Source organism: Tympanuchus pallidicinctus, unplaced genomic scaffold (genome assembly GCF_026119805.1).
Source record: "Tympanuchus pallidicinctus isolate F22 unplaced genomic scaffold, pur_lepc_1.0 scaffold15, whole genome shotgun sequence".
NCBI classification, from domain to species: Eukaryota; Metazoa; Chordata; class Aves; order Galliformes; family Phasianidae; genus Tympanuchus; species Tympanuchus pallidicinctus.
This window is the reverse complement of record NW_026294669.1, coordinates 3,041,319-3,062,931: the sequence shown is the minus strand read 5'-3', so window position 1 is coordinate 3,062,931 and position 21,613 is coordinate 3,041,319. Positions and strand designations below refer to the sequence as shown.

Below are 21,613 nucleotides of genomic sequence, written 5' to 3'. Positions count from 1 at the left end.
ACTGCAGTCCAGTTGCTCTGGAGGCTGTCCATACTGTGTGCTATTGCCCAGAAAGCAGAAAATACAATTTTCTAATGCACCCATATTGTAGCCCCTAGTTTGAGATTTTTCCTGCTGCTTTATACTTGCTGTATTTTATGTATTTGCCATCTCTCTGCTATATCTTCTAACATCTAAATCCAGCTTAGATGGACACTAAAAAGAAATTCAACAGACTTGTGCCCTGGAAGAAACTTTGAGAAAATTCATGTATTATGAAGATACTGAGAACAAAACCTTAGAGTTACACAATTTGTGCTGAACTGGCACAGCAATGCTGCAATTTTTGCTCACTGCTGGACAAAGTTTTTTTTTGTTTTTTTTTTGCTTTGACCACACATACAACTTAGAGCCTAAAAATGTTTTCTGTGTAGCTTTTGTTCCTTATTGGTAGACATTTACCCTCGCAGAAAGTTTCTTTTCTCCTAAAATCTCCAATCCACAAACTGTGTTCTGTTGCATTTACATTACTTCATGTCCTTCTAACAAAAATTACTGTTAAAAAAAAATTAATAATAATAATCTTTGAATTTCTCTAACTCATATTTGCTATATCTCCAAAATGAGGAAAAAGTGTTTTTTTTTGTTTTTTTTTTTTTTAATAAATATTTTACTTTAATCCATGATAGCTGAACAGACGTTTGCTAAATGAAGCCAACAGACATGAGAGGATTCGTTAAGTATTTGAGTTTTCTGACACTGCAGATTGGAAGGGAGCAGCTAGGGACTCTGCCAAAGACAGGACTTCCAATTTTTTTCCCCCTCCCAGGAGTGATGTATGGAATTGAGGAATTATACCAAACAGTATATGCAACCCTGGTGTATTTGCAGTACTAAAGCTGTGCCCTTTCCCCACCATACATGGCACCCTCCAAAGTGATGAACGCAGGTCATCACTTAAAAATGTAAGCAACATCTTTAAGTACTAAAAATCACAGACAATAGTAATAAAGAATCAATAGCATTTTCCCAACAGTTTCTGAACAATAACAACTGGAAAATGATGGCACAGCTTCATTTCAGCTTCTTAAAACCTTAAGCTTCTGAAATCAGTCTTCATATTAGCATTGAATACAGCAACATTCTGATTTAAATTATTGACAGCCTGAACTAAATTAGTTAGCGTCTCATCTAGTTTCAACAGTCTGCTATTCATTGAGTCGTTCAGATGTTGGATGGATTCCATCAACATCTCCTGAACACACTTTTTTTTTTTTTTTTTTTTTTTAAAACCAATCTGCTGCTCTCTGGTTCCTTTCTGACACTTCCATCCCTTTCTAATATAACATTCCCTGAGCTATCACCTCTCATTTCCACAGGCTTGTTCTCTGTCATCCTCGCTTTCCGTTCTTACTTTGCATTTTCCTCCCATCTCCTTGTCTTAGTTTGTTTTTCTTTAAAACTCCTGTGATGGGAGACCTGCTGAAGTGGTGAATCTTTTTGTTTTTACACGTCTTAACTATTTCTTATGGATCCCTGCTGGAAATAATGCACTATGATTGTCCCGAATCTGAGTTTCAACGTGCAGATGGCTTTGAACTGAATACTAGAAAGTATCACAGAAGGAAAAAAGTCATCATTAGGGAAGAGATCTTGAAGCCAATTTGCTCTGTAATGTTAGAGAAAAGAATTTTCCCTCATTCTAAAGACCGTAAAGAAAACTTTCATTGACTGCATCCCTTGCACTCCTCATATTTCATGCCTCCTCTCAGTCTTACCAGCTGCTGTAGTTCCCCACGATCTCTGCACTATGGGAAGGATGTGATGGAGTGGGAAGTGTGGTTTAGTGGGGCTGACGAAGAACCTGATAGATGAGAGAGTGGGAAACTCAAGAGAGCATGGCTTGGAGAAGGAAATATTGAGGAATGTTGGACAAAGAGAAAATCCCCTTCTGGGAAAAGCCTTTATAGTAAGTATTAAAATGTGTTTGCATAAGAACGTGTATAAGAATAGGAGAACACAGGGTTTTTCTTCACACCTCAAAGTCGTTTTTATCTTTGTGAATCAGTACTAAAAAATATAACCCTTTTCCTGCTCATATTTCAAAATAACTGGTCTCCAGTTCCTCATGGATCCTCCTAAGTGACATAATTTCAGCTCCCACTTAACCCATAACAGCCCTTTCTTTTGCATAAACTCACAGCTGCAGACCTCAGTGTAGGTGCAGCAGCTCACTCAGCAAACAGAAAGCCAAGGTAGCCTCAAGTGCTACCCATCAGTAAAGGCCCTGTTTGGTTATTATAATTGCACACATAAATCAGCTAGCAGTTTTAGGTCAACGGTGAAGAAAAAAGCTAGTCTGTAAACCAGATAGCAGAAAGAGGCAAAGACTGGGAGATTAATCCTAATACTCCATTATCACAGCGAGGAAAAAATCAGATCCTAAGGATATCATATATGCCCTCAAAAAACTTTGCCATACTGCAGAAAATGTCAGATTTTATTGAGTTGTATCCCAATCCTGGCCTCTCATAGCCATCAGGAAGAAGGGCATGGTGGGACTTGCAAAGGAAGTGGGTACTTTGGTTTCCCAGCTGCCACACTGGTGATTTGGGACCAGGGGCTAACAGCTCTGAGAAACAACCTATTTTTTTCTATTAAAAAGGCCCACGGCTGTCTGAGGAAGGACTAAAAGATATAGCTATGGGCTCTTCACTACGCTGTGCCCTCCTTGGCTCTAACCTAGGATTAATTCTTGACTCTTGTCCTAAAGTAAACCTTGCACCAAGGTTGCCTGATTTAGACTATGCAAACAACTCAGAGCTGAACAAATATCAAGAATCACCAAAATAGACGTATACATATTTTTAGTGCTTTTCTAGATAGCAGCATGGAGGTGTTAATCCCTTATGTACAGCCATTAGCAAAGAATTCATTATTCTGCCCAGTGAGTTATCCCTCTATTAAGTCTTAGGAAGAATTAGCCTAATATTTACAGTCAGCTATTTGTTATATTAAAGAGGTATTTGCCAAATCTTCAGCACCTCCACCACATGCACAAAATTGTACTTTAAATGAAGTAATTCTGAATTAAACAAGTGTGCTAGTACTACTAGTGAGATTTATAGTAACCGATAACAGTCTAAGAATGCATTTCACAGATTGCTTCTTTATATTGCAAAATGAATAGAGTTATATATCTGAAGAAACAAATCTGCACATTAAAAATCAATGTTTCTCATGATACACACTTGGTATTATTTCTGGGAATGCTACAGCTGGCATGCACAGCCTAGTTAAAATATTATAATTTACTTGACTGCATGCATAGTCGATTTGCAGTCAAAACTGCCACTTACTACATGGGAGGAAAAACAATGACTTCCATGCTACTGGAAACATCAAAGGTACTTTTTGCACTACTCCCCCTCAAAGCCTCCTGGGAAAAGCCCTGACTCATAAGCTTTCCACTGGTTACTAGAGTGCTTCTTAGGTTTGGGAAAAAAAATAAATTAAAAAAAAAACCATATTTTGCTACAGTACCTCTACTGAAAAATCCTCAACGAGCAGAATGGATTGAAAAATTCAAGCATGACTAAAAAGTACATTCCCCACCAGTCAGTGAATTTTGCTCCCTATTTGTCACTGCCACCTTGGAGAGCAGTGAGCATTAATAATGCATGGGTGCTAGGAATGTATTAGCAACTAACCTTGCGAAGAAAATCAACTGGGGACCCAGAAGAGCTGTTAGAAAAAAAAGGAAAGGAAAAAAGAAAAAAAAAAAGAAAAAAGAAAAAAGAAAAAGAAACAAAATCAGAGCTCTCCAGTATCCTCTTATTTATTGAAGAGATTTTGGGAGAAGTGTCAGGGATGGCGGTGACTATGTATCATTGTAAACTAAGGCTGAAATTCCCCAGAATGGGGTTGTAATTGAGTTCATTGATCACACTCAGAGCCAGGAGAGCCAGCTGACCACAAGCCGGCCCTCTGCAGCAGAGCACCTCAATGGATAATGGGTATTTATGCAAATAAATGGCTGGTGCAGAAATGTCTTGATTAAACACGTGTTCTTAAGCAAAAGCTTCGTTCTGCTGTTGTTCATACTTGCTGTTGCATTGCACGTGTTAATCGTGATCAACTTCTCTTGGAAATTGGTCAGCATACTGCATTTGTGCTCTTTCTTCCTAGGTGAAGTGAGGTGGGTGCCTCCAGTGCCTCCAGGGAGGTGGGTGCCAAACCTCTTCACCTTTGCTATTCTCTACAACCAAAGCATAACAATCCTGAGTTCACTCCTCCAGATACTGAGTCATGGTTATTTACATCTTCTATTTTACAGCGAGATGGTAGCATATGGATTTTATTCTCGTTTTTAAACTCTTCAGTTCTTTCAAATCCAAGCACCCAAAGATATCCAGTACCCAATGAAAATATCCTGCTTCCTAAAATAAAACAGGCTCACCATTGCGCTTCTAAAGTTCGAAACAATTTGTACACTAAGCTGCTATATCCCGCTGTTAGACTTGGCAGTAATGGTTTCAGTCATATATTTATGTCCTGCCATCTCCTTTTAATATATTTTGTTTATATTCCAAGGCCTGTTTTCTGGTAAAACAATCTTTACAAGTTTTACGTGGAATAGAGCTGCTTTTTTATGTTATTAGCCAAAACAAATATTGTGTTCAAGTCCACCTTATTGATTCACTTTCTCAATGAAAGTACCCAACTTGTCAACGGAAAGCGGATAGAGAGAGGAATATTCATAAGGTCTGGAGGACAAGTAGAATTGTATGGTTTTCCTTTTTCCTTCTGCTGGATGCAAAGACCGAAAAAAATTGTCATTTATTTGCTTCTTCAAGGAAAAGTGCCCCAGAATGAGCTGCTGGAGCCGTGCTCTTCCTGAAATAATCACAGTGACCTGATGTTCCTAGCAAAACTGTTTGCTTTGGAACTCATCAGTTACACTTCTAGTTACCCACTGCAGACCTTCATGCAATTAATTCATTAAGCTCATTATGGCTTAGCGTTGCATGCCAAATTCAAAGTTATATATATATATACACAATTTAATTTTTGGTCATTTTTTATTAGGATGAGCTTTGAATGAGTTATGTCCCTCATCAGAAAGATAGGGCCAACTCCCTAATTAAATGCTGCAGCCTGTGGATAAGCTGGAAACCTTACTGTGACACAATCCTCCTGCTTTTCACCTGCTTTCCTAATACTTATCAACTAATTCATGCCATTCTTCTAATCTTTGTTTGATGTTGAAGACAAAATAAAGTTAAAAGACACCTGCTGGTAGATAGATTTTCCACTGAACATGCTTATACAGGCCTTTAGGAAAACTAGATTCTGGCATCCTAAGAGGATCACATGATTAAGATCTGAAGATTGTGAAGAGAATTGGTTCAGCACCAGTTTCCAATTCTCATTACAATTGTTCTCCTGAGAAATGAGCAATTTTTCACCATTGTTTTCTTAACACGACAGCCTTTGTTGAATTTTAGTGTAGTTTTTTTTAGTAATCCTTCTGTCTTTATCCCTTCTCCTTTTCTTCTTCCTTCTAAACCACCCTGTGTATGCCACAGTTGTTTAATTTTTGTTATGGAAATGATTAAAGTTTTATTTTGTTTTGTTTTGTTTCATTTATCTCCCAAGAGTTCTTTAGGGTGATAGTCACTCTGTAAATGAATGTAAAAATGCTTTTGTCACATTAGCCTGCCTGTTAACTGGTAAAATGCTTGTTATTTTACTCTGATGTTACATTCACAACAGGATAACAGTTTTGATCCTGCTATGCAAAAATCTGCATTATAAATTAGAAGGCATATTTCACACTTTTTTCTTATCCTGCGCAGATTTATAATGTAGTCATTAGGTGTTAAGATGAAAAAAAATGGAGATAAGTCAACTTCTGAGTTGAATCTCAGCAACATCTAACTTATCCTGAGAAAATTATGCCTGACAAACCCCATGCATGAGGCTTAGTGGAAAGCAAAACATCTTGGGCTGAAACCATTTCTGCTCCTTTCTTTTTATTATTATTATTTAAAGAAAAAAATATTTAGCAAAATAGAGTAATAAGACACTAGCAGTTAGGTTGTGGACATTTCAGAAATATTTTTCATCAGCATCCTAATATTTCTTAACTCAAAAATAGCTTCTTTTTGTTGTTGTTTTTTTAAATATTTTCTTTTTGTCTTCTTGCATGGTTTCTAAGCAAGTCTAAAATTGCTCAAAAAACAACTGATAGAATGCCATTTGTATTATTTCTAACAATATCAGCGCTGTGAGGCTCCTTTAATTTTCCTGGTATGTAGATCATTATTATGAACTACGCAGTACAGCGATACTAAATCCACAAATGATTGAGAAATATGTTTAAAATCCCAGCCTATCACAGATGGCTTGATTGTGCAACTTTTAAAGAAGCACTGAATGAGTAACACCTTAAGAAGATCTCTAATTTATTTCCAGAAGAATATATTATACCGACATACCAAGTGCAATCTGATATGTTACAACAGCAATCATCAACATGACAAGATTTCACAAGTTAGATAGGCAGAGGTGCCTCGAGTGAGCCACAAGCAAATTTGGGGATGCTCAAAAATGGCGGTCCTCCATGCTCCTTCCCCACTCAGACAGCACCCAGCTCTGGCACACACAGCCTGTATATGCCAATGTTTTAAACAAGACTGTCCCTTGGAAACACGCATTTCAGTCTGTGTGACTGTGTGGGGTTTGACCTCTGTCCAGCCAGGACTTCAGTGCTGGAGGAGTGGGCTGCTTGCTCCCCCAAGATCACCTGCCTGAACATAACACACAGTGCAGACTGCACAGCCCCCTTAAATGGCACAATTAGGTCCCTTCTTCTGCTCTTTGCCCAGTACGCAACCCCCAAGACCTGACACCACTCCTTCATATTAAACATCAGATCTTGAATCCTTCTCATCTAAAGCAATGCACACATATCACTTCCTCATGCTCAAGACGAAGGCTGAAAGAGTCATTTGGATCTCAGAAAGGATTTCATTTCAGAAGGAGCTTTCCTTTGGTTGGTAGGCAATCTCCTGAGAATTCACTCCAAGATTACTCCTCTTTCTACAGCATCCTGATTTTATCTCTTCAAGATAAAGGTGTTTCCACACAGTAGACTCCCTATTCCAAGTCTGAGATCAGCCACAGAAAAGGAAAGAACAATTTATCATCTCATTTTAGACAAACAAGAATAAGGTGCTTTGTTTCTTTCCTTTCTACTGTAGGAAAAAACATGTGTGCATGTGTGGGTGTGGGCACTGGGGTGGTTCATACATTGGCCAAGCCCCCAGGTAAATGTGGTGGGCTTGTCTCAGTAGGAAATGACTTATTGCCTCGGTCCTGCCCAGGAACATTTCCCAAATATGTATATTTTAACAAAAATAACAAGTTTTAGCATCTCCATGTGGCTCTTTCTCCTCTCTGTGTATGAGTCTGCCTATAAAACCCAATGAAAAGACTCGTGATTAGTCAGCTGGGATTTAGATCAGATCCTATATACCCTCCCTGCAGTGGAACAAGTACAAGCAAAACACGTATTTATACATTAAGTAATAAGGGAAAAAAAAAAAAGGAAAAAAAAAAAAAAAAGAAAAAAAAAACAATGAAAATAACAAACCAATCTCAAAATCTTTGTAAAATGAACTGATTTACAAACATGTGCTCTCTGTCCTGAAAGAGAGTCAAAACTCTTAGCCCTCCTTTCTCTTGTCCTTGCAAAATCTTGTCTTACCCATTACAAACTCTAGCCAATTTATTTTTGTAGAAATGGAATTTACAAATTACAAAAATGGTTTGCTTGAGTCATCGCCATTCCTTTGAACTCTGAGGCCTTTTGAATTTGATCCTGACCAGGCTGACCATAAACCATTCTGTTTGGATAATAGAGGAAATGGAAAAGTTTGTCTTCGGTAACCTTACAATAAACTGAAGCTCACTAGATATGAATTACAACAGTCACAAAGAAAAAAAAAAAAAGTATGTATATGTATCTGCGTGCGTGTCTACTTCATAAACACATGTATATGCTCACATACACACGTAAATAAATACATAAATACAGGCCAACAGAAGTAAATGAGTGAACAGCATTGGCAACACAAAAAATATATTTGTCAGTTAAAATGAACAAACTACCTCCATTTGTTCATTATATTTTTATTGTATTTGTAAAATATTGTTCATTTAGATGAGCATGATAAATAAAAAAAAACTATAAATTGTCTATTCATAATTCACTATAATCTATGTTCCAAGCTACGTGGATTAGTCACAACTAATAAAGTTCTGAAGTATTTTTATTTGGATTTTAAAGCTTTGCAATATATTTTTCATAAAATCATTCAAGAGTGAAGAGCTATATACAACTTTATTTGAAAGTCTTAAAACTCATCTGAGCTAAAGGAACAAGCTTTGTTTTCTGTTGTATCACACTCAAGGGAGCAAAAACAGTGCATTAGGAGCTCAAATTCTGGGCACCAATTGTCCCCTTGGTGGCCACATTCCTAAATTCAGAAGTCATTCTGCAAACCATGCATCTGAGGACACATTTCAACCCATTTACAGATCTGCTTCTCTACAGAGGAGCTAGGAAAAAGCTGGTGGAGAAGCATTGCTGAACCCTACCCTGCAAGATTAACTATGAAAAATTCAGCGTGGCATCATTTTTTCAATACCTATTTCTAAACCTTTCCAGTTCTCCACCTTGCTGCACATAAGTGGAAATTAAATAAAACAACAACAAACAGACAACAGCTTCAAAGTTTCCTTGCATCACAAGGCAAGGGACTCATGGGCCATTGAAAATTCATCTATTCAAGGCAAAAAAGGCAAACCAAAGGCACGCTCAGATGCTCTGAGGCTACTCTGGCCCCAGTGCTATTTCTCAGGTTTACCAGAGACCACAAAGTTCCTGGAGCACCAGGACTGCACATTCAGATAGCCAGTGGCTGCACAACACACTGTAAAACACATTTCTTTACTCCAAGCTTCTAGAGGTGATGACGAGGACAGAAAAACTGAGTCACAAGAGCCTAGCAAGAAAAGCTGGAACAATGAAATGGCCAAATTGTGGGCACGTGTGTGAAGAAATACGCTGATTTTGCTCTTCTGCCATTCATTGGCAAGCATCATCCAAACCCAGCATCCACGTGTGACCACAAGTTTATGAATGAAAATGCATGTGAACTCAGAAGACTGCACAAAACGAACAGATGATCGATGCCTGAACATCCGCGTAGGGTGTGCATTATTCATTAATTGCCTTTTTTATTTGATTATTCACTAAGCACTATTAATTATTACCCTCTTAAAATAAATAAATAAATAAATAAGCTTCAACAATCTAATCAAGAAGAGAGGGGGAGACCTCATGTGCCTTAGGAGACCTGTAGCAAGCGTGAAGAATCAAGGCTGAATAGGAAACTATCAAAATGAAAAATATAGGAACTCCTACAGCTAATGCTAGCAAAGTGTCTAAAAATGACTACGGCATTCACAGGAATCAGGGCTGCTTCCTAAATATAAGAAACATTTACCAGAAAATCGTTTATAATGAGCAACTGAACCAGCTATCCAATAGGGATCCGAGCAATTCTCCGATTCAGAAAACGATTTGAGCAAAGTGATAATTGAGGACTGGCAAAGAATATTTCCTTCTGGGATGGAGCAGAATTGGACATAAACTCACCTAATTCTAAGGATATTTAGCAGCTCAGCTATTTTGAGGTGTCTGTTAAGAGAGGGAGACATTTGTTTCTGATAAAGAGCAAAGGTAGCTTGCAAAGCATCCAGAGCTGACTGTAATCCCACTTAAATTAAAGAGGAACGAGTCCTTCACATGACATCTGCTCGTCTTCCTGGCATGACCAGGAAAGCCATTGCTATGACTTCCTTCATCACAAGGATTTTCCAAATGCCGAGGGGAGACTGAGGGGGAATTGGCTGGGGGAGCAGGGAAAGGATTGTTATAATTCCAGACTGGTGCTTTTTGCAAACTTCAAATATTGAAACTTTGTTTTCAGTTTCTCAGAAAGTTTTCTTCCCAGCGTCTGCACATAACCATAATTCATATCATTCCATAAAACCTCATTTCCAGAAATATACAGTGTTGTTTTCCTTTTTCTTTTCTTTTTTAGGCTAACACAAATAAGTCTAACGTGCGTAATGATATGTGATCTAATGAAAAGCAGTATTTCTATACTACAGCATTTGTGTTTTCATGCAGACAGTACTTCTCAGGTAGATAATAACATTTTATGTTGGGAAACAACAACAAGATTTTTCTTAAGAGCCTATAATCTTCTGTAGTTCTGTACAGAAAAGACATTCTACCAAGGAAATTCTTCCTGGCAAGCCAGGCTATGATTAAAGGTAGTCACTTGTACTTGCGATCATTTCCTAACCTTAAGATTTAACTCTCCTCCAAGTTTAGTTTTTCAGTAACCCAGTAGTTTATGGTTAGGACATATCTTGATAGCAATCCAAAATCTTCCTGAGACACGCAAGTGGCTTACATTCTCTGGCAGATAATTGAATTCAGATACTAGCTTTCCTGTCAAATCTCTACAAAAATAAAATACATCATAAAAATGTAGAAACAGGGCTCAGATGACCATGATGGACAGACAAAAATGATAGTGTAAAGTTTGCACCGTATAAAATCATATCTCCCACCTTGCTAGTCTGTTTAATATTGAAAGGTTGGCCAATATTCTGCATACTTCAAAAGCATTCATAATCAGTTTTTAATTGGCTAGCAATGCATTCTTTCCATTGACACACACCGAAAGTCTTCCCTGGAAAATTATCATGGCAATATACCAGTACAGGAACCAAAATCTTTCCTGTTCATAACCATGTAACGATTCATTAAACTATTTTACTTGCCTGTCCTTTCCCTTGAACACACACACACACACACATTAAAACAAACAAACAAACAAACAAACAACCAAAACAGCACTTGCTCACAGTCATTATGTCAATAGGATTTTCTACAAAGGATTCTGGACAGCAGATAAAACTATCTTCCTATCAGTGGTGTTAAGACATGAGAGTTCTCCAACAGATTTCACATGGAATTCTGATGCCCTTAGTTAACAAGCAGCTATTGCATATGTCTGGTGCCTCCTCATGCCAGGGAGCTACAGAAACCGTGTTTGTGCTCAGTTTTGCTGTCACTTGCATTACTACGGGACAAATTACTGTCGCTGAGAAAAGTCTCCTATCTGAAACACCAACAAGTTGGTGGAAACAGGATTAGGTACAGCTAAGAAATCCTGGCCCATTCAAAGACGAGCTAAAAAATATAATAAAATATGAAAAAAATAAAATACTTGTAGGAAAAAAGGGCACTGGTATGGCAGGGGGGTTGAAACTTCTGATCCTTAAGGTCTCTTCCAACACAAGCCATTCTATGATCCTATGATTTAGGAATGCATTATACCCACTTAATCTGACATAAACCTTGTTTTTCATTTGTATACCAATTCCATTTTTCATTTTTTTAATTTTTTATCTGCAATGAATTTCCCAGAGCACATTACGGAAGAGTCAGAGCAGGACTCCTGGCACCTCTTGAACAGAGGGAATCGCCATCAGTCTCTGGTTATTCTCACCTTAAAAGAACTGGATGTGTCAGAGCTACTTCACATGCCAAGTACAACAGAGAATGAAAGAAGATGTGAAAATCTTTTTACTATCGGAGCATCCTCGTGTTCAACGTGGTAATAATAGTAATAATAAAAACATGCCCTTTACAAGAAGGGACAGCTTAAACAATACATAGCCTACAAAATCAACTGTGCTCACACCACTGCACGTTGCATGCCGACACCACCACAATATATCACAAATGCAACTGGCCTACAGTTTTAGCTGTGCCAGGATAAGGCATATTGCATCTCTGCACCACCTCCCCATCCCTCTGCAAAACATGACTTGGTGAGACACTGAAAGGTTCTTCCTTTTCAGTCTGCGAAACAACTAGCACACCATAGACAGGAGTGGAAATATATACAGGAAGGCTAACTTTCAATAGACTTCATCTGCTGCTGTAAGGTATTACTCAGATGAGTCATTTGTGTTGACTTACTTGATGATGATTGCAGGAATGTACAAAGTGCTTTGTGGGAGTAAAGGAATGAGGCTTTATTACATGAAATGCAAACGTGTTGGAAAACCACCTGCTTGACCACTACTTGGTGCTCTCTTTTCACTCCAGTCTTAGAGGAGCTCAGCTCCAAAACTGATGTCGTTTTTTGTACTTAGCAGCAAAACCCATGGACAGCTGCAGGAAAGGAAATGCTGAAATGCTCTGAATACGAAGGGCAAAGTAAGTTACAATGACAGGGCAAGCCACAAGCAGCTGGTGGGTCTGGGGTGCTCCCCGAGGGCACAGGACACTGTGTGCTGTGATATCTCCTGGTTTCAGTTGGCTTTGTCTGAATCCTGACCTCTGGGTACAGCAATTCTGCCTTTGTTGGTGGAGAAGCACATCAGCCTTTGCTCTATCACAGCTTTTCGTTCATCCCTGTAATTATTCAACATCCCGCTACTGGCAAATGCAAACCATTCTGCATCCACTCTCCTTCCACTGCCTCTCAATAAATGCAGCTTCTATTCCCTAAGGAAGCAGTAGTGACTGTCTAAACAGTGTCTGCATCATAACATGTTGTTAACAATCAAGAAATTTCCAGCACTAGGTAACAAAACCCCCTCACTTCTCTTGGAGTGCTTTTCAACCTGATTCAAGGCACTGATATAAAGCACCAATGCAAAATACACCTGCGACAGAACAAATTCCAACACAGCACCCCTTTTTGCCAGCAATCTCCCCACTGACTTCCTTGCCCTAGAGAGGATGGCAGTGCAGGTACTGGCCCCTCATTTTTGCTGCATGTAATTGCTCCTCAGATACCCATATCAAACCTCTCCAGAACACAGCCTTTGTCACCATATGGCTCTGCATCTAATGCATCTTCAACTCTTTTATTTCTGTAGAATAATGAGTCTACGATAGATGCTGAATTCTCCCTTTAGTTTGAAAACAAACCACTGCTTGTTGCTGCAAGGGATAATATGCTTCATGCCTACAGTCCGTTACTGCTAGCCGTATAAATAATAATAATAATTTACACACAACTCACACACTTCTTTCAGTATTTCTGCAAGCAATCCAGAGGCGACAGGAACAAATTGATGGAGACAGAAATGGGAGAATCCCACCCTGTCGGAAGATGAATGAGCTGAGCTTGCATGATGTGAACCATGGCTGACAGAAGCAAGAGGGAATCAAAGAGTGAGCAACTTTTGACAACACACGCTTCACAGCTCTGACCACTGAGGATCTACATGATTATCTCCAGACAAAATAACTGTGAGTAAAAGGCTTACATACACTTAAATTAAACACAGCAGGGTTTTAGTAATCTCTGTTTGCATTTTACTTTCTGTTAAGAAGGAAATTGCTTGGACTTGGAACATTTCATTTAATGGCATTTTTAGTTACCTTTTGTACTTCTAATGCCATAGTCTAAATTCATCCCAAATTACCCAAGAAGGCAAAAGAAACTTTTGTCCTTTATTTTTAATTGCAGTAGCTTCCTTACCAATTTTACTAAATTAAATGTGTTTTAAAACATCACCGTATTTGAAACCTAATTATCCCAATCTCTGAATGAAGAATAGCCTACAATACAAACCCCATTTATGTAATTTATTTTGCAAAGGAAAATAAATGGAATGCAGTTGCAGTAATGATATACACGTTCACAATTCTACCCTGCTTTTTCTCTTCCCCAGAACAACAACTTAGGGAAGCTGCATCTTTTTAAACAAATACGTTAAAAGCATCTGTGCTGCAGCATTTCTAACATCTCTGTATTGCTCTTAAGATGAGGAAAACTCTGCATAATGCCATGTTCTGTCTAAGTAGCATGAAGGGCTTTTGTTTTTTTTGTGTTTTTTTTTTTTACTATAGCTGATCATGAATGAGGATTATGGCCTGTCACCCATAATAACTCATGAATGAAGATCATGCCTTGCAATTGTAATGTGTAAAATAAAGGGTGGGAGACGCAGGGCCAACATGCATTGGTTGTTGAGTCATTATTCCGCATACCGTAGCGGAGAGAAGTTTAATCTTTTTAGACCACCTAGTCCTGAAATCTTTTTTTTTTTCCCTTGTTTAGAATAAGCTTCCATTTACTCACTGCATTTTTCAGTTACTTCCTGAGTACCCCACAGCTCCAATGGCATTGCGTTCTATCCTAGAAAAGAAAATCTTTCCCAACTGATGGTCCCAATGGTTGAAAACAAGCAAACTGGAGATCGTCCCCAAAACAAAGGCAAAATAGGGATCAAAAAGCTATCAGAAGCAAGAGGAAAAAGCTATGTGGAGCAAGAGAGAAAAGTTACTGGTGTTTTCCACAGAAGAGTTTCTCATCAGTCAATAGAATTTTGCACAAATCTTCTACATCTAAGACACAAAAAGGTGTCCCAGGAATTAACCTGAATACTATTAAAAAAAATAATAATAATAATTAGGAAAAAAAAAAAAAGGCAAAACACCACTTTTGTTTGCATTCAAACTTATTTGCTAGGAAGTTGCTTTCAAGTTCAGTAGTCTGCTTAGTGTGAGTAAATACTGGGACCTCTGTGGTCAACCAATCCAAAATACTCACTGAAAACAACTTCTACAAATACATTTTGGAAATATGTTCTGCTGTTTTCTGTAGGGTGCTGTTGTTTGCTCTCTGCAAGTGTTCAGATGAGCCCTGACTGCTTTATTTCTTCATTCATACAAATATTTGCAAGACCTTTGAAATTTGGTCCAACTGTTTATTTGCTAAAAAATTCATAAGAGGAAAGTCTGTATTTGTTATTCTTCCCTCACTTTGCATCTGAGCTATTCTCCATTCAAAAACAGTCAAGTATCCTGTTAAGGAATGAATACAATACCCATGTGATTTTGATGACAAATTGTCTATGATAAACAATGACTAGCAGAAATGATCACTGCGTGAATAAGCCCAACGCTTGTTTGCATAAGCCAGCCAGTAAATATTTAAAAATAGTGGAAAAAAAAAAGATCCCTAGAAATCAGAATAATTCCTTGGGCAGAACACAATTAAATATATATATATATATATATATATATTTGGGGAATAATTTATTTATTTGTTGTGGAAAATTCGACCTCTGAACTTCAAACACTAACATTAAATGCAACCATTTGTTTCTTTTTATACTTTCCAGTAGAGCTGGATATAAGCTAAGCTTCCTTCTATGGGATTCCTTAAAATATTATTAAGATGTTTCTCAAATTATACATTTCATACTGATTCTTGGTTCTTAAGAAGCCTGAAACTTCTTTTTTTCTCCCTTGTTTTTGCCTCCCTCTCCAAATGCTTTTACTTCCTTCTGCTATATTATTAATATTTCTTCTACTTGCATAGATTCCTCCACTGATTTTATCCAAGATCAGGATTTTTAAGATTATATATAAATATATATATTTGATGGGGGAAAGAAATAACATTACAAATACTTAACACATATGGCCAGTGGATAGAAAGAAAATAAATATACCAATTGTGAGGTCTTCCAGCTTTCCTGGTGCCCCTTTATGATCTTAAAACTTACTAATGGTAAAGTGTGACTTTAAAAATAGTCTGCCTACTGGGAAATATGCATTTATTTATGCAGTGCGGAGAAGAGCTGAATTTGCAAACATCCTTTCAAGGTTTGCAGACATTTGAGCACATTATTAGGAGCAGTGGCACACCAACATGCAGGTATCACCCAATTTCATTACTACCTGATTAATTAACCTGTTTAAAGTGTGAAAGTTGGCACCTTGTCATCACAATCCATGAGAATAACTAATGAGAAACTATGAAATAATTTGTTCTTCAATTTAAAAAAAAAAAAAAAAAAAAAAAAAAAAAAAGGAAGAGGTTTTATTATCTCGTTATTCTGCTTTTCTGTTACCACCTATGCAAAGCCGAGAAGATTTTGTAAAGCTTACTGTCTAAAAAAAACCCAAACCAACACAACAATATGTAACACCTTAGGAAACACTTCACAGTTCTTTAACAAAATGTGCTGCCACCCAACACCAACAGGTAAGCCAAGAAGGTTTCAGCAAAAGCATCCCCAGTAGGCATCCATTCATTTAACAGGATTTGTTATTCTTGTTTAGCACACGTAGAGAGAAACACACATGCCTGAGTGTTGAGAATAACTGATATGACAAATACAGACCTTGTTTCTTCATAACAAGTTACCTACAAACAGGTAATATCTTTTATTATTGTGTTTATTTACAGCTATCAATTTACGGAAGAATAATTCTCGACTTCAGAAAATGGCTGCTGTGAGCAGAGGTTCTTAATTTTCATTAGTTTTGACATATTAGTTTTTTCAAGGTTTAAGTTATGTATAAATGAACAAGTTCACGAAGCTTTGGGGAAATCTGGAACGTCTGTCTAAGTAATGCTCCAAGCAGGCAGGCCCAGAGTGTTGTTTCATAGAATGATTTCTCAGAAAACTAAGAATTAAGCAGTAGTCATTGTACTACTGTGCTTTCAGTAGCACTTATCTGCAATATGAATAGACACAGATACGATTGGTAGTGCAAACCATGGATTCTAAGCAGAAATTCAAACACTTGGGGGATTTGGATGCTAAATTATCTATCAATATCCACGACAATAATTGCTGGGTGGGAAGTGTGTTCCCCTGAGTAACAGATGCATTACTTAAGACAGAACAGGAGACATCAACAATTCCTCAATTTTGCATTGGAATAGACTGGAAAAAGTAGGAGATGTCAGTTGGAAATGTAGGACATGGAAAGAATGAGTGCCCATTGAAGATGTGGGAGGAATGAGTACTAAGAAGAGGGAGAAGTGGTGGTTACAATCAAAGGAGAAAATTTAAAGCTTTAATTAAAAGCATTAGTTATAGGTTTAGAAAAAAATAAATACGAATGACATAAACATAAATTTATTGATACAGAATGGTAAAACATCTTGAACATTGCCTGGCTTTATGGGAAAGAATAAAAAGAAGGAATAAAAGATAATCCTTGTATTATGGGTTTATATGTCTTGTGGGTGTCAACAGACAGCTTGTTTATGAGGAGAAACTTGGGAACAGATTGAGATTTCCTTCACTCTCTGCTGTCTCCATCTTTGGAGATAGCACCATTAACCTGGTGAGAGCTTCCCTGGACAAGTTGTGGTCTGCCATACGTGGCACACCCCAAGGGAAGACCTCAGCCTGGTCCCAGTCTCTCCTTCACCATAGTCTCAGAGGAGGAACAGTGAGCTAAGAGGAGAGACAAAGCAGATTTGTGACTATTCCAGAAAGTCAGAAGACACTTTCCCATAACTGGAAACAAAAAGAGGAAGACGAAATGAGGTAGCTGAAAATTTGCCAACATCTTCAGATTTTTGTTGCTGTTTTGGTGGTAGCCAGTGGTGATAGGTGACACATGACTTCCCCAAACCTCTTTTTGAAAATATGAACCCTTGTTTGTGTTCGTTCCAATTGGTGTTTACAACCAAGGTGCTGCAAAGCCCCTATGCCCCACAGACCTGTAACCAGAATGTAAAGTCCTGCTTCCCACTGAGCCACATAAATATCCTCACCTACTTTTGGTAGGAACAATAGGAGATGTAAACTTTGAAACAAATGCTAGAACTGGTTGAAAACACTCTATCTGGAAATATGCCCAAAACACTGACACCAGGCAGCTGCCCACACGACATTCTCTTCATTTGCTTCTATGCAGATGCACAGTACAGACTCTCAGTATCTACACATGAGGATATGGTTTGTTTGGGGAACGTAGAAACTGAATGCAAGCTTTTGGCTTTGCAAGGAATATTAAGGGCTTCTTTTGTTTTGTATTAACAGTGCTGAAGAGCTACCCACCTTCTTCATGTTATCAAGGTACTAGAGATCGTAGGGATTCACTCTTAGTTGAAAAAATAAAAACAGCAATAATTGAAAAGAAACAAAACAAAAATCCCCCCCAGATCCATTTGCAGCAAAACGTGAAGAAGGAAAGAAAAAAGTCATTGTCAAAAATTCATGTAGCTTGTTCCTCCAATGATGCAAATTGAGAGAGACACCACAGAGGCACCAAAGAAAATTCAGATGCTGCCACTCTTTCATCCCTCCTATGCATATGTACTTAACGGATGGAGGTAGAAACTTTTGTTTCTGAAAACTGCCTTTAGATGATCTCACTTATTTATTAGCACTACTGTTCAATTTATATTTTCACTTGCTATTTATTATGGAAAATAACTTGTTCATATTTTATTCAGCAGAGCATTTGATTAGTGTAAAGCTTTATTTGCTGGCCTGTGTGACAGCACTTTGTCTAGTCTGCGGGCAATATAAGATATTCCAGATAGTTCATAATTCTGACTGACTCCAAAGAAGAAAACTGTTAAAAAGCCAAACACTGTCTCAGCATGTAGACAGAACAGATAGCAGCAGGGCCTTCAGTTATACTAAGTTACAAGTTAATTTGGCCCTTGATGGAATGTCTTGCTAGTTTTTAACAGTAAATAAACATTTTTAATGCAACAGACCCTGATTTACAGCAGACACTACACGATCCTGTGAAAACCTCCTCAGCGTCCAGTCTCTTATCCAGCACTCCATGCTAAGAAAGTTTCCATTTTTTGAAGTTATCTTCTATCTACAGGATCCTTTAAATACAATGCTATTGTATTTTGTTAATTTTCAAGGTGTTTTTTTTTTCTTTCCAATTTTTATTTTATTTTTTTAAATTACAATTAACACAAAGTGCTTCAGGATGCATCTATGTGGAGAACGCTACATAAAATAAATATTTCTGATGGGATCCAACAGCCCCAGTCACCAGCCTAAACCAGATGAATTTGCAAGGTGCCTTTAACTATCCATACAATTAAAAGAAAGTTGAAAAGCACTGAGCATAAAATAGATGATAGCCATTAAAAGGGGACGCAGAGAGGAGTAGGCTAAGAAGGCAAGTCCAGGAAGCCCTAACAGGCTAACTCAACATATTTACTTCAAATAACAAATAATGAGCCAGATTCACAAGGAAATTGTTGTCTTAAATACATATATGAAGGAAACATAGTCGAAATAATTGTAGGAGAATGGTCTTCTCTAACAAAACATTCTGCATGAGAAAACTCTCCATTCTAACCTCCCACCCCTCTTTAGGGTAACACTGTGTGTGCCCCCTTGGGCTGCTACACTCCTCAGCAAGGGAGAGATCTGCTGTTTCCCCCAAATGAAGGGAGCCCACAGACAACCTGAGAGAAGTTCATGTTTCTGTAAAGATACTTCTTTATAAAAGAGGAAAAAAATAAAATCACCCAAAAATGAAAACACACAAATATGAATAAAAAATCTTCTTCTCGGGGCAAAGGAAAGTCGTCTCAGCAGCATCACTTTTAAAATGGATAAAAGCCCTTCTCAGAGCAAGAGACAAATCAGTGGCACCAGCTCTAACAAAGAGAGAAACCTTACTTAGGGCTAAGAGACAGCAGGAGTGGTAGGAGTACCAGCTGGAAGAGAGATGCACATCAAAGAAATTAAAGCCCTATGGCTGAAGAAATTACACGGATACTATAAACTAATAATTTTAAATATTAAAAAAGCCTTTTCAGGCTGAAGAGAAGACACACGTTTGGAGCAGGCAGCCCAAGGTTAGCGAGCACAGCCCTGCCAAACAGGAGACCTTTACCTGGATGCCTCCTAGCTAACAACACAAATTGTTTAATCCCTACTGGTTAACGACACAGCTTGCTACACATTTTCCTTCCCCCTGTGCTCTTTAGTTCCTGTTAAAACACATTCGTTAATCGTACAGCAAAGTTGCACAAAATGTTCTGTTTCAGAACAAGGGCTCACACACAGCCTGTGCTTCGCTCCGCGCTGGTGCAACAGCTTGCATTTCAGCATGACTCTGGCTTTTCTCTTGCCCTAGACATTAGAATTGATAGAGTTAAATTTAAGGTCTAATTTTCTTTACTAGCAAAACATATCTCGTTTGCTAGCAGGGCATGCAGTATACTTTTTTGTCAACATGGTAATTCAAGGAGAAATTCAGGCTCTCTTTGTTATCAGATTTACAATGCTTTCTTAAAAAGACAGCTTGTGTATACCTCCTGCCTCACTAGAATACTTGCTTGCTTGGTTCCTAACAATGGCTCATTAAATTCAGTCAAACTAGTATGAAACTTACCTTCAAACAGTTTCACTTGCTGAACCCCATTCTCAAAGGATTTTCTAATCTGCAATTTCTATTTTAGACTTTGACCAGGAAATTGGAAAGAAAAGAGCATGCAGCACTTGCTGCAAAAACACCAAAACCAAACAAAACTTGATGATACCATTTCAGAAACAGAATAGATTTATGTCAGTCCCATTCTGAAGGCAATCACGCTCACAATATTTATTTTTAAAGCAGAAGCATTCGCCTTCAGTTTTGGCTGTAATTAATCTCATCTTGGAAGAGCAACCCGTGGATTTGAGCAAACTTTCCTTTTTTCGTTCCCCCTGAAGCCTGGTTCTTTGCTGGTCTGCAAACCCTACACAGCTCATTATTGACCACTCTGAAGTCAAAATGTTTCCCACCTCACTCCTGCAACAAGCTGAGATTTCACTACAGCAGAGGAACATAAGGACATGATTTTCCCCCTGTCTCTACGAAACGGAATAATTCAGATTTGGAAAGCTTTTTAGGAATCTCTTTATATACATTTTCTCACTCTCTTTGTTATACAGTACCTTAGCATTGAAGTTGTGACCAAAACAGAGATGTACGTGTCATATGAGCTGCTAAAGGGGGAAAAGTTTGCAAATGAATCCCAAAAAGGATATTAGAGCTTGTATTTTAACTCGTTAGGGATGGGAAATTATGTGAGTTCGAATGCATATCTCTCTTTTTTTTTGGAGGGGAAGTGTACATTCCAATAACCTTTTACTGCCTAACACAGTATATGATGAAGAATCTGCAGATGATCAGCTCGGCCAACCAAGGCATCTTAATTAAACTGCAACAATAGGGCTGCAGATAGGGCATTGTCTCGCATTAGCTTTTGTTTATGCCTGCCCCTGGAATCCGTGTGCAGAGCTGAGCATGCAAATGTCACTGCACAGCTAAAGTCTTCCACAGAACCCTCCTGTCCGTCCTCATCCTGCCACTGGGAAGGGTTCACCACTGCTTCCCAGCCAGCAGTCATGTGAGCAGCACGTCGCTGTGCTAATACAAGGTTTATATCCCATGGGTAGCTGAGACCACACGTGTAGTATAGCAAAAGTGCCATCTGGAAGTAATTCCCCGTTATTACTTCTTATCAGGACTGCTGAGGGTTTTTTATTTATCAACTATAAATGAATCATAGGGCAATCTGATGTACGCTCATTAAACTATGAAAACTTATTAGACGATCCTTTTACTGCTCAAAATAGAAGTCTAATAGAGGTAGGCTAGATCATGCTAACCTACAGCATGAATGTGACATGCAATAGAAGAAATAGACTGAAATCTGTCTGAGTTATGCCAGAAAATTACATA

The 21,613-nt window shown here is 38.1% G+C and overlaps 1 long non-coding RNA gene across 2 annotated transcripts in view; it reads right to left on the bottom strand.

Annotated features, from left to right (window-relative positions):
* Nucleotides 1–20,446, bottom strand: part of LOC128077037 (uncharacterized) — a 134,198-nt gene extending 113,752 nt beyond the window's left edge. For both annotated transcript variants that reach the window (XR_008204810.1, XR_008204809.1), the window contains exon 1: nucleotides 20,279–20,446. This is a non-coding gene — a long non-coding RNA (uncharacterized LOC128077037). The remainder of the gene's footprint in view (nucleotides 1–20,278) is intronic.
* Nucleotides 20,447–21,613: the final 1,167 nt, after the last annotated feature.